Below are 13,288 nucleotides of genomic sequence, written 5' to 3' on the forward strand. Positions count from 1 at the left end.
ATTTTTTATTTCTCCATACTTTGACCCCCATCTGAGGCGTTATTTCTGAAGATGAAGTTACTTCCTGTGCCCTGTAATACGAATCTGATTAAAATGAGCTTTTGTCGTCCGAAGCTCAATCAATTCACCCAATTCGAACAATATCGAGAAACGTAAAAGTAAAAGTCCCGCAAGGTTAGGAATAATTCTGTAGTGAGTCCGTGACAGTTCGAATTAGTCGAAAAAGGTGAAAGCTTGAGTCGACATCTGGACCATTTAGCGATAACTTCAACAAATTAAGAACATCACCGAGGCGTTATTTTTGAATATGAAATCGCTCCACCTCGATGATATCTCGCCTCGAATATACTACACTCCTGCATTAAAGTGCCAGGCGACAGATTTCAAGTGTGAAAGAGGCGCGAGAATAAGCAGGAGGATAAAGATGGAGAGCAGCCGAGTAGTCAACCGTATCGTTTGCTACGATAATAGTGTAAAGACTAAAGAGGCTCGCTGGTGGGACGTTTGCGTTCCTTTCTCCGAGGATGGCGGGAGGATATTCGTGCGAGGTGAGGAGGGCTCTCTCGTTTATACGTAGATATGGGGTGCGTATACACACCGTGTCCGAAATGACACATTGGGTAGTAGCTCACGCGGCGAAGCACCGAGGGCACAGTGACTGCTATACGAGCCCCGCATGAGGCCCTTGATAGGTTTATGGCAAGCCTAACAATAATACCGGCTAAACCGGATTGACTAATCGCCTTCAAGTTTGTTGTTACGACTCGACTTCCTCCGCAAACTCTAACCATCGACGAAGTGCAGATCTTCTGGGTGTCTGGGATCGTATGCGTTTAACCCTTTGAGTCACACATTGTTGCGCTGAGTCAACTTTGACGACAAGACGATATTCCGCGGCTTCTACGCTCGCTGATTACGAATCTGAAATCAGATTTCAAACATTCGAGATCGCGGATCCGATGTCGTGGACGGTAATTTGAAATTCGATCGTATCCGGTCAAAATACTGATGACGGTGGCTTCGGAGTCGCTGATTACTAATCTGAAATCAGATTTTTAATATTCGAGACGATGGACCCAATATGGCGGATGAAAACTTTTAATTTAATCTAATCCAGTCAAAAAACTTAATGCAGTTATTATCGAGGTGGCTATTTACAAATCTGAAATCAGATTTCAAACATTCCAGATCGCGGATCCGATGTCGTGGACGGTAATTTGAAATTCGATCGTATCCGGTCAAAATACTGATGACGGTGGGTTCGGAGTCGTTGGTTACTAATCTGAAATCAGATTTGAAAAATACAAGATGGTGGATCCAATATGGGTGGACGCAAAGTTCCAATTTAATCGAATACAGTCAAAAAACTTTGGCATGGCTGATTACTAATGGGAAATCAGATTTCAAAAAACCTCTAATTTAATATAATCCATTCAAAGAAAACTTTGTGTGTGGGTTTTTAAGGTCACTGATTACGAATCTGAAATCAGATTTGGAAAATTTACGATGGCGGATTGGATATGACAGATCCAATATAGGCGGACGAAAAATTCAAATTTCTTCGAATCCGGTCAAAAAAATGTATGCTGTGATTTTTGGGGTGGCTGATTACAAATCTGATATCAAATTTCAAAAATCCAATCTGACTCGCGTTGAAATCGACGTAATAATAATTCAGGGTTAGTTTTTCGAAAATCGATACTTTTCATTAATTTTATTGCGGTAACAATCGTCCATTGAGTATGTGTCAATTTGTTGTGATTGTAAGGTATGAAGATCACTTTGGAAATGCGAAAATAAAAACGGCTAAAATTATAAATAAAAGCTTAGATATCGATCCTTCGTTTCAAATGGCTTGAACATTGTTGAAAATCCCATAAATTCGTTGCATTTAACTCTAGGATGTTTAATCGTTCAATTCAGAAGACCATTTTATACAAATTCATATACAGTGTGAAAAAAATTATTAAAAAAATAGTGAATATTTTTTCCCCTGGAAGATTAACGCTTCGTAATTCGTGAATGTTTACAGTCCACTGTAAAATTTGTTCTTGGTTCCCATTTCTGCGGTTTGTAATATATTTAACGTGCCACGTGAAAAGTATTCCTAGGTGTTATAAACTTGGCGGTGAGTTGGTTATGAAACGGAGCGTTGGTGATATAAGTTTGTTATATACAGCTGAGCCATAAATTTCCATAAGAAGTTTGCCTCGGTGAAATTCAGCTTCTGCGGTGAATTCGTCGCGGTACCCAGACGCCATTTATTGTCGAAGATTACACCAAGTGTGTAAGTCGCATAAGAGGAGCGGAAGGAATTGCAGTTGCTGCACCAACGGGCGAATATTTAATACACGAGTGCGATATTTCGAACGTGAAACGCGAGCCGCGACTCGAAATCCAGGGGCCAGGATGTTGAGGAAATACTCGTGTAACTGCCAGGGAATCGAGCCAAGTCTGAACGTCCTGCCTGCCTCGATCCTGCGGGGCTGTTAACCTCGTTTCTTGACGAAAAACACATTTTCAGATAAGATAAGACGCGCCTGCCTGTTGGATACTCATCGATGACGACATATTGAAAGTAGGTAGGTAGGTGCACGATATTGCAGCCAGCGATATGAAAACCTCCGCGAGGCAACCGATAAAACTCTTTCGTCACTACAAAACGGATTCTTCGTCTCTTCTCCGCTTGTGATTCTCGCGATAAAGGAATGTTACTATATTTCGTTTTTTTTTTTCTCAATTTATTTCATGTTCTTTGATATTCGGAGTTTGCTGCTTCGCAGATACGAGTGAAGAGAAATGGAGATTGTTATGTTGTTTCACAAATATTATTGTTTGTGCTGAAATAATTAATTAATCTATCAGTGGTTCAGGAAAAAGGCACTCGATCGCGTGTTTTCTTTTCCCGTTTTGAACGAAGTTGAGGTACTGTACAACAGACTGGAAAAAGATAATATTTCGCTTGACTCGTGATGAAGTATACCTAGAAATTGAAAAAAAAAAAAAAAATAGCAAAATGCAATCGCACATGACTTTGGTAATTGCCCTTTTTTTAAAAGTAATTTTAAAAATGCTATCGAGGAAAATCAAATTACTTATTAATTAGCTGTATCCGATCGCAATTTTTTTTCTCAGTGTAAGTATCAGATAAGATTTTTAACCGGTGAAATTTTTTTTACTCGTCAAGAGCGTGAAGAAGAAGTAAAACAATTTTAGTTACTTCAAAAAAGAAAAAAGAAAAAACCAATTGTTACCGCTGTCTCGAAAATATTCTTTGAATACTTTGAATTTCATCGCAATAAAAATGACTGTCTTCAAAAATATATTGATTTATAGTGTTCCGGACTTTGGAGTGTCTGCAAGACACAAAAAAAAAAAAACATGGTGCATCCAGGAGAAATGGTTCAGAGCTCGGAATTGATGCTAGGAATGCACCGTAGAGTTTCGGTGTCCACGGGTGTTGCCATGACACCATGGGCCTACCCCCATCCCTCTATAGCATAGCCAGGAAATCCTCCCCCGTTAGTTCCTTGCCCACAGGAGAGGCCAGGACCCCCGTCCATGAATTGCGAAACAGCCGTAAAATTACATCACTCGTCCTAGAACGCCCTTCAGGATTACATTTTATCATCTTTCAAGCGTTGCGTGAGCCTTGACTCGAAAGTAAAAATAATACCAGACCACAAACGCGAACGGGACGAGAAAGTGAGGCTTAAAAATTGACCGAGCAAGAGCAAATCGCTCGAATTTATCCAGTACGCGAGTGAAATTTATCCTTTATTGAATAAACGTCGATCGATTTAGGGGTAAATGATTTTCGGTTAGGACGAAGTCGTAAACTGGACCGTTTTCATCGGTTGGGTTAAATCCGAGGATGATATATATCAATTGCTAACCGTACCGTAAATTCTGTTGCTATATTACGGTATTTTCACAAGTATGAAAAGGATTCAATCCGACGAAATCCAACAAGCGATTACAGCTGTACAAAACCAAAGAGTTAAATTTTATCATGTTTTCAAATTGCGTATTTATTAATGTCGAAAAAGAAATTCCGAAATTTTTAGTACTTGGTTGAAACGTTCACTTTATACGAGTACGTATACTATTTCGAAATTGTTATATTGAAATAGTGTTAAAGCCTTGAATTAGTTGTAAGTAGTCGCAAGAAAAAAAAATTTCCCAATTATTTAACGATCAAGATTTCTCCTTTTACAAATTTCGCCGGCCATCGCAAGAAAGAACGACCAAAATTCGAATTCCAAATCAAGTCCCAACTTATGTATAAGTGGTGATGAAATATAATACATCGAAATGTGTCAATATTTCATGTATTCAGGTTACCGATTCACGGCTGCGTCGTTTCAAAATGTGACCCAAGAAGAGTTTTGAGGAAATTATCAATTTCGTTCAATTTTATCGAACCACTCTACGTTATATTTCCGTATTATATATCACAGAAATCGCAAAATTAGAGGCGATAAATAGAAGGCTAGATTGCTCCGACGAAACGAGAAGAGAGAAGAAAAAACGATGAATCGGAGTGAATGAAGCGGGAATATATGATCCGTTTTATAGCTTTATTCGCAAAATAGGAAGGTAGTTTCGAGGATGGTTTTAGATCGGTGAAAGATAAGAGGCACTAGCCAGCGAATAAACATCGGCGCAGCAAATGCAAGGTGCAAAGACTGGCGGAGGATGAAAAAAAGAGGGTTGGGAAAAAAAAAGAAAAATGTAAAAAAAATGTAAAAAAAAGCGAGAAATTTCCTATTACTTTGAGACCTTTAGCTCTCTTTCCAAGCGACGTCTGGGAACCCTTCTGATCTCACCCCGTGTAGCGAACCCATCACGCATGTGCAGGGCTTATCGATTTCCGTATTTCCAACAGCCGACGCCGGGCGTCGTTGACGTCGTCGCGATGCATGCCTCCCAAAACACTTTCCCGTATTGTTGCAACCGGCTCTTTCAAGGTTAACCCATATCCACCTCGGTTAATCGGTGTGTTCCGCTGTGATAACGGTGATAAAAAAAACAAAAAAAAAAAAAAAAAGAAAATCATCACCGGAAGTCGCGGTTCAGTCCGGGGGAAGCAGTGAGGTCGTCTAAAAGTGTCGAAAGTGTTGTTCTGTTGACGAAATATTCTGTACCTGTTCGGGAAAATTCATCTGCAGATCCTCCGGTGTCACGAATTTCTGCTTCATCCACGGTCAGCCAATTTTCATGATTAAACTTACGATGTTGAATTCTTTTCACAGCCTGTGCAAATACGTATATATTGTGTATTATACGCTTTCGCAAAAGCACGATAATTCCCACTGTAAACAAAAGGAGTGTCAGGGTGAATTCGTTCCGTGGATAAACTGGGCTTTTCGCAAAATAATTCCTCTCCAACACCGGAAGAACGGATATCCGGAGCGAGTTTTCTACCGGATGGTTCTAATTGGCGATAGAAATAGAAACACTGCCGGGATGAAGGGAAAAGTGAACGGGCTAATCCGACGCGTAAACTTGAACCGTTTAATCGAACTCCGGGGAATTGAGGAGAGCGATATAAGAACGGGAATTTGGCCGTAGTCGAAAATTAGCCGACCGCGAAGAGCCTTCGTGTCGAGGTTTGAGGGGGGGGGCGGAAGAAAACTCAAAGCGTGTCCGAAACTCGCGTAGAGTTCCGAGTAGATTAACCTAATCGAAAATCGATACGCTTACACCAAGACGTGGTAAGGTGGTTTTTATTGTCGAATACTGCAATGCGGTAATTATTGCAAATCTGAAACTATTGCTTTTGGTGATTGTTTGGAAAATTTGGAAAATTTTTCAATTCGAAACAGGAGCCGCACGAGTGATAAGGAAATTTCGCAAACTAGGGAAGGCGAAAAAGTGCGGAAAATCGGAAAGGAGCGATATTTGCGGGCAGCGTGTTATTATAGTATGCAAAATTGCTAGTCGGGCAATTTAAATTAACGCAGTTGTTCGACTACGGGGCTGTTGCAATTACCGCGCGAAGCTGCCTTCGCCACCCTCTCTCAACCCTCGAACTGTAATATATCGTAGTTTGAGGCTAGGCTGATTCGAATTTGCCATGCAAATTAGGCGCGGGACTCGGAATCGCGGGGGATTCGACAAGGCTGCCGCCTCTTTCCCCTCACTTCCTGCATTTTACCTTCAGAAATGCGAACAATGTTTTCTTTTTTTTTTTTTTTAGTCGAAAATTTTTCGTTCAATTCTTCACAGTTGCTTTCAAATATTCTAGTTAAATGTAGATCTTTGTAATTATGGTCCAAACCTTATCGGAATTACAGGAAAATTTTGTACAAGTGATTATATAGCACAGTATTAAATCTACTCGTTAAGTTTGCTTTATTTTTTACAGCTAAATAAAACTTTAGAATTAATTTATTCTTGCACCAATATCGAATTATCGCAATAGTTGTAAAAAAATGATGGTTTCATTCTTATTTCATGTATTTAGAAGTTTATTTTTCGATTTTTGAGGTAAAGATTGAAGATAGTTGAGAAAGAGAGAAAAAAAAAAACAGTAACAACAAAGAATTTCTCTCGGTTTAGGAAATCGACGGTACCTTTATAGACGAACAGAAAAATAGAAGAACTTTTGTTGCAATTTTGGTCATTGAAGATACATAATCACGCAGAAGTTGTTGCGCAAGGAATTTTCAATTTTTGAATTATAATATTCCAACAACGATTTCTGCATCTGAATTCGTTTACGAGAAATGTGAGTGAGAATTTTTCGTCCACTCGGAAATTAGTATTTTCTTCTATTAGTCACGGCTTTACAATTTATCAAGCTGTATCTTGACAGCGAAAAATTTTCAATAACAAGCATTTCCAAGTTTGAAATTTACGATCCTTCTTCTCGTTTCGAAAGCTCATCAATCTAATTTTGAAATGAAAGATTGAATGAATTCTTCGGTAATCGTTAGTTCCCTAAGAACATTCGAAAAATGCGATTATCTTGAGACTTACGATGTTGTTATGACCAACATCTTTACGATTCCTGCAGCGATACGAATATATCGCGCCAAAATGGACGCATCGATTGATCGCTTATTTATAAATCGGGAAACGATAAGTCAAATATCGTTATCGCTTATTTTATTCGTATTTTCAGCTGCAGAAGGCAAAGAATTGCTGAGGAGTATTTAAATAATCCGTCACGTGTTTGACCCCAGTCGAATTCACACATTTATATACGCTGTCTATTAGCTGAAGTACGACTTGAGCATTTTCGTTTTTCTCTTTCCTGATTTATGTCCATTATAAATAGAAGCGCAAGTGTCATCTAAAATTTTGAAGCTCAAATTTAAAACAGAATAACGCAAAATATATTTGGCACGTCTCGTTTTCCAAATTCCGTTCCTGTAATTATAACCTCTCAAGAGAACATTAAAATTATGAATTCTCACGTTAAAATTTGGAACTTGATTTATACAGAAAAAATGAGACTTGCTGAAAATGTTTTAAAGCTGAATTCAGATTCTTAATTAAAGGTAAAAAATTGAGGAAAATACGTAAATTTATGACTGCTATGACGTTTTAGAACGTTTCGTATATAACTTCCCGATATATTCGTATAAAAACTGCGCCCTAGCGCCCGGAGACAGAGAGTTATAGACAGTTTGTATACCGCAACACGATCTACTTCGAGATGTTTGTGAAGAGATTAAAAGTAGCGACGTTATTGTAGCGATGCGCACGATGTTGATGAAAAAACTGTCAGCTTATAACTTTTTTTAAGTATCTGAAATTCACCAAATCTTAATATAAAGCATCGCCCATACTCATATATGTATTTTTACATTTTTAAGTTGTTCAAAGTAATTCTGAAATGGCAAAATAATGATTTTTCCCTAACGTTGCGGTTTCGTTTCGCTTACGCCGCTGGATTTAACCTTATGAATTTTTCACACCCACTAGCTTACATTACATTATATTACATATATACCGTATGTCTACTGATTAAATTCTCAACAACTGTAGCATGATCCGTTTTTCGCTAGAATTTAATGCGCATGCGCTGCAACGCGATAGAGCGGTTGTTCGTCAGGGCAGCCAACTGTCTCTAACCTAAAAAATGTTGACAGTCATCTGTATTGAGCACAAATGCCGATGAAAAATGTGAAAATTTTTGAGGTTAGTTTTATGACGGTTGGTCACCCTGTCAAACAGTGGCTCTCGTAACGCGGCGCATGCGCGTTAAATTTTCGAAGACAACGGACGACTCGGTCGTATGGAATTCATTCCGTATAATGTAACCTCGAGTTTTATACACCCTCTAGTAACTCGTAAGACATCGTATAGCTGCGAGGGTTTCCCCATGCGGTGAGCGAATTGATCGCAACCTGGTAAAATCATCCATCACCCAGTGACAGGCCACCCTCTCGACCTCCCTTGCGCCCTGACGACCGTCGACGTCTGCGTGCGCGGATCGCATCTACGTGTAGGAAACACAAACACAGGTGGACAGGGCTAACCGAGGGGTGAATTCGGCTGCCAGGCTGGACTCACGCAACTGCAGCTCGCCGTTGACGAAACAACATCAACGCGAACTTTCCAAACCTCCGCACTCTGTGGAGTTTGATGTTTTCTGCACGGTCGTTGATGAATTTTTATCTCGTCGCGAGTAACCTTACATACCTTGAGATTTTAAGACGACGACGAGATGGGAAAAGATGAGGAGAAAAAAAAAAACACGTAGAGGGAAAGAGAGTCCCCAGCAGGACGCTTCTTAAGGATCTATCGGCTCTACCGTCCGAATCAAAAGTTAGGATGAGAGAAAAAACCGTTCGAAGAAATCTCAAGATATGTTATTTGCGCCAGTGTTAGTTGACAGAAATGAATCTGAACAAATCCGAACAACACAAGCTCAAATATCAATAATTTGAAAAATCGTTTTATCATGAGAACGTTCAAAATTATTGAATTCTGGTGTTTTTGATCCGGTTTTGATGCTTTTGGGCTTATTTTGGGTATCATAGGCCGATAAAACTCGCGCATGCGTGGTTGATTTTCAAATTTCTGGAGATTGTCCCGGAACAGTACGTAGGGGTGTTGTTTCGTTCGTGTTCATCGTCATCGGCGCAAATAACATTGCTGGTTGATATACTTTGCACAGTTTTTTCGCACATCGGAACTTTTTATCAAGACGATGTTGGGGTGGATTCGTTTCCTTGAAGGGAAAGGACGGCCCTTCCATAGATTCGGTTGCTACTGCCAACTACCCCTGATGCGGGCGCAATACCGTCCTCGGATATCTTTGCCACCCTCGTTCGGCGTTTGGAAACGTGGTAAGAAGAAAGTGCCGCGGCTCGATCGATGCCGGGTTTCTGCTAAGAGAGCGAGAGCAAGAGGAAAAGGAAAAGGAACGGGAAATTCGGGCTCACCGTGTTCTCAACTTTCATCGAATTTGATAATGCATATTGGACCTCTGAGATGTTGTATATTCGGGTTGTTCCGATAGTTAGTCCAAAGAGTCTTTTTTTTTTTTTTAATCTGCGAAAACGTTTTGCGGCAAAACGCAAAGTGTCTTCTTCACTGCGTGCGAAAGCGTTCCCTGAGGTCTGAATGCTGAGAAATTTTTTTCATTTTTTACACTAATCGCATAACGAGCTATTCTAACTTGCACGCCAAATTTTGAAAACTAAACAGTCTCTCGAAGAAAATTCTTCTCCTGGCGGAGAGTCGATAAGTTTTTGGATGGAAAATTAATCTAGGGCAGTAAAAAACACCAGCATCCTGGTATTATTCCTGTTTAAATATTCTCTTTCTCTTCATTCATTTTTAAACAGTCTCTCACTTTAATTTACATTTATTTAATTGCAGCTTTGTCGTTTTAACGTCTTGAATTGTTTTGTTGACAATTATTCACTCGTCTTTTATTGGGTTGGTTGAAACGTGTAATATACATATATTTATATCGCTGAAGATATCTCATATAGTTGATGTTTTATGCATCTCCGATTCGATTATGCGAAACGGAATCTTCAGATTACTAAATTATTTTATTCGTTATCGAATGTTGAATTCTGCGGGAAGAAAATGAAGATAAAAGACACGTTATATCTCAGGAAAATCAATTTTACTTGTACTTGTACAAGTTTTCGAGTACTTGTTTTGGTTTACACTACCTAAACATATTTAACTAAGCGACATTTTGAACAGTCTAAAACCGATCCTTCGAACCAAATTCAAAATCAGACTTTTAAAATTTTGGAACACCCTCATCCCTGGCCTTCGAATTTCGAAATCGTAGAGACTGTTCTTCCCACCGCAAGTATAAATCAGGACATGTAATTACGCGAAGGGGTTATAATTGAAAAAGAAAGGAAGCGGAGGTAAAAAAGAGCCGAGTATCGTCCCGGCGTTCGTGGTGCAAGGGGGGGGGGGGGGGGGGGGATGTTTCGTAGCTGCAGACTCGCGCGTTTCGTTTGCTCTCTGCAAATATTGACCTATTATGCAATACAATGCACGTTTGTTTGGCTTTGCGCGGTGTTGTGAATAAATTACATCAGATTCGACCACCCCCTACCTATAACCCCCATTTCTCCCGTTTCGATTTCCTTGTACGCAAGCGAATAAAGGTAAAAACACTGTACATATACATGTATATGGGAAATTCCATGGGAATCCAACCGACGTCTGACCCACGCCATTTCTGACTTTGTTTAAAAAATGTTCTCCACTTGTTCCAGTTCTGAAACAGTACTCTGAATTTTTTCAGATTTTTTATTCAACTGCTCGATTATTTATAAATATTTAACATTATTTTGAAAAGGACCTTTTCTGATTATATGAAAAAATTCTCACAAACTGTATTTTCTATTTGAAACATTTCAAAACCGGGTTCATGATGGGCTGATTTCTTCCCTTTTTTTTCAGCACTACAAATATTTTCGGTAAACTAAAACATTGTTCGAATTGTCTGAAAATTCCCGAAAAATTCTCAAATTTTCTATTTTTTACTTACAATTAGACAATTTCTAGACCGGTTTCATTATCCAGCAATTCTTGTTTGTTTCTTTGGCTCATTTACCTTGTTTTATCATCTTCATAATGAAACCAGAACCATCAGAAATAGTCTAAGTGAAAAGTAGAAGTTTTGAGAATTTTTTGAGAATTTTTAGACCGTTTAAGCAATGTTTTACTTGATAGAATAAAATTAAAAGTACTTAGAGAAAAAAGAAAAGTGGTGAAAAAAATCTGGCCGGTCTTGAAATGTTTGGAAAGAAAATACAGTTTTTGAGAATTACAAAAAAGATCCTTTTCAAAATCAACCTTAATATTTACGAATAATTATCCAGTTGTATGAGAAATCTGAAAAAATTGAAGGTACTGCTTCAGAGTCGAAATGATCGCAGAAATTTTTTTAAACAACATCAAAAATGGTGGGGATTAGACGTCGGTTGGGTTTCCATGGAATTTCCCATATACACATCGGGGTTTTTGTTCCTCGGACAACTACGAATTACTGACTGACTGTTTTGCGTGATTGAGATAATTACTCCCCTGTGACGGTAGGATCGAGGGTCCTCAAAATCACTCCTCGCTTCCGAGAATCAGGACTGCTTTTATTTTTCGACAGGTAATTAGGGGCGAAATCGATATTAGGACAATGAATGATTCTGGGACAAGGGCTGATCGTAAATATTATATTGGGGTGAATTTGTTTAAGTACATCCATCGAACTTTTATAACGTTTCATTTTTAAGAATAATAGGAACAAAATCGAGAGACAGAAATTGTGGATAATCATTTTTTTATTTTCGGGCACTTCTTATAATTGCACCCAATTATTATTTATTTCCGATTAATTTGAAGATAAAAAAAATTTCTTCGCCACCATTCTTAAGCTTCTCGGAAACTTCAGCTAACAATTTTTCGGGACAAAATTATTATCCATTCTCAGGCAATTGATGAAATTTAATGTGTAATTCAAACACGGGAATTTCAAAGACAACAACATTTTGTGTTGTAGAATTTCTGTCCGTAAATATTTGTTAAAGCAGTTTTTAACGTTATAGTTAAACATAATTCAATTCGATAAAAAGTGTAGAACATCAAATGTCCGGAATTCATTGTTGCGTAAAAAAATAAGGAGAAAGAAAAACGTCTGTTGATAAAAGACGTGTAGTTAACTTTTTAATTATTTTCCATCCAATTACGTTTCGGTGTTGGCAAAACTTATTGGCTACACCCTTCCTAATTCCGAGAAAACGAGCGATAATATTGATTCGCCGGTGAATTTGACTCACCGGAAGCAGTACACATCACGTGGCTCGAATTCACAACATTTTAGACCCAGATAAAAGCAAGTCTCTTACTGAATATTTCATTTTTCGTTCTTCTGATTCGCCTTTTGACACAAAATCAGTATTCGATACAAAAATCACATTTAGATTATGCAGTCTGCCAAGTTTTTGTACGATTTAACAAATCAGCAAAATATATTGTAATTTTTTCGTGGTAAAAGTATCATCGATTCAGTTTTGTCGATAAGGGTTATAGAGGTTCACAATAAAACAATATCAGCATCGATCATCGACCCTTTATATAATACGAAGAAGAATTCAAAGCCACGAGTCTGGAAATGTAGGGAAATTTGCGTACAGAAACTTGAGTGTAAAGTTAGAGGATTTAAAACTGCGACCCTTTTCGCTGTAAAAACGATAACAATAACGGTGCGAATCCGCTGCAAGTGAAAAAAAAACCCAACGACCTAATGGAAGGAGAAAAAAAAAATGTATAATCGCAGTGGGGAAATTTTCAGATACGCAAATGGTTGATTTTCTAATGAGACTCTCAGCGGTCGGCAGAGGGGAAAGCGTATAAATCCTAAGGGTGTCTTTAGGGCTGATCTCAATTACAGGAGGGCCGAAGAATTATATCGATCTGCAACAGGTGAGCGAAAAGCTTCGAGAGTCGCAGAATTGAAGGAAAAATTGAGCGGACGAGATTTTGGAGTTTTTTTTTTTTTTTTTTTTTAGGAAGATGAAGTTGGTAACGTTATTGTAACGATTCATGTTTCGGAAAAAAATCGTTATCTTACGATTTTAAGATTCTCTAACGATGCGCTAAATCATAATAACGAACAATGTATTATTATTTTGAAAACTTAACTACCTCAGTCACTGTAAAATTGTGAAACAGTGATTTTTCACCCCTCAAGTTGAGTTACCGTCAGCGCCGTTAAATCCAGCCTCTCGTTTTCTGCACGTCTTATAAAAATGAATCGCGGAAATCCTTGCAATTAGTTGAATTGTACGTTTCACAA

At 38.5% G+C, this 13,288-nt stretch overlaps 1 protein-coding gene across 1 annotated transcript in view; it reads left to right on the forward strand.

Annotated features, from left to right (window-relative positions):
* Positions 1-5,069: 5,069 nt before the first annotated feature.
* The window catches only part of LOC107220232 (frizzled-2), a 102,683-nt gene continuing 94,464 nt past the window's right edge, over positions 5,070-13,288 (forward strand). The window contains exon 1 of the mRNA XM_046735469.1: positions 5,070-5,206. The gene's annotated coding sequence lies outside the window, so the exon portion shown is untranslated. The remainder of the gene's footprint in view (positions 5,207-13,288) is intronic.

The sequence above is a fragment of the Neodiprion lecontei genome, chromosome 3 (assembly GCF_021901455.1).
Source record: "Neodiprion lecontei isolate iyNeoLeco1 chromosome 3, iyNeoLeco1.1, whole genome shotgun sequence".
Classification (NCBI taxonomy): domain Eukaryota; kingdom Metazoa; phylum Arthropoda; class Insecta; order Hymenoptera; family Diprionidae; genus Neodiprion; species Neodiprion lecontei.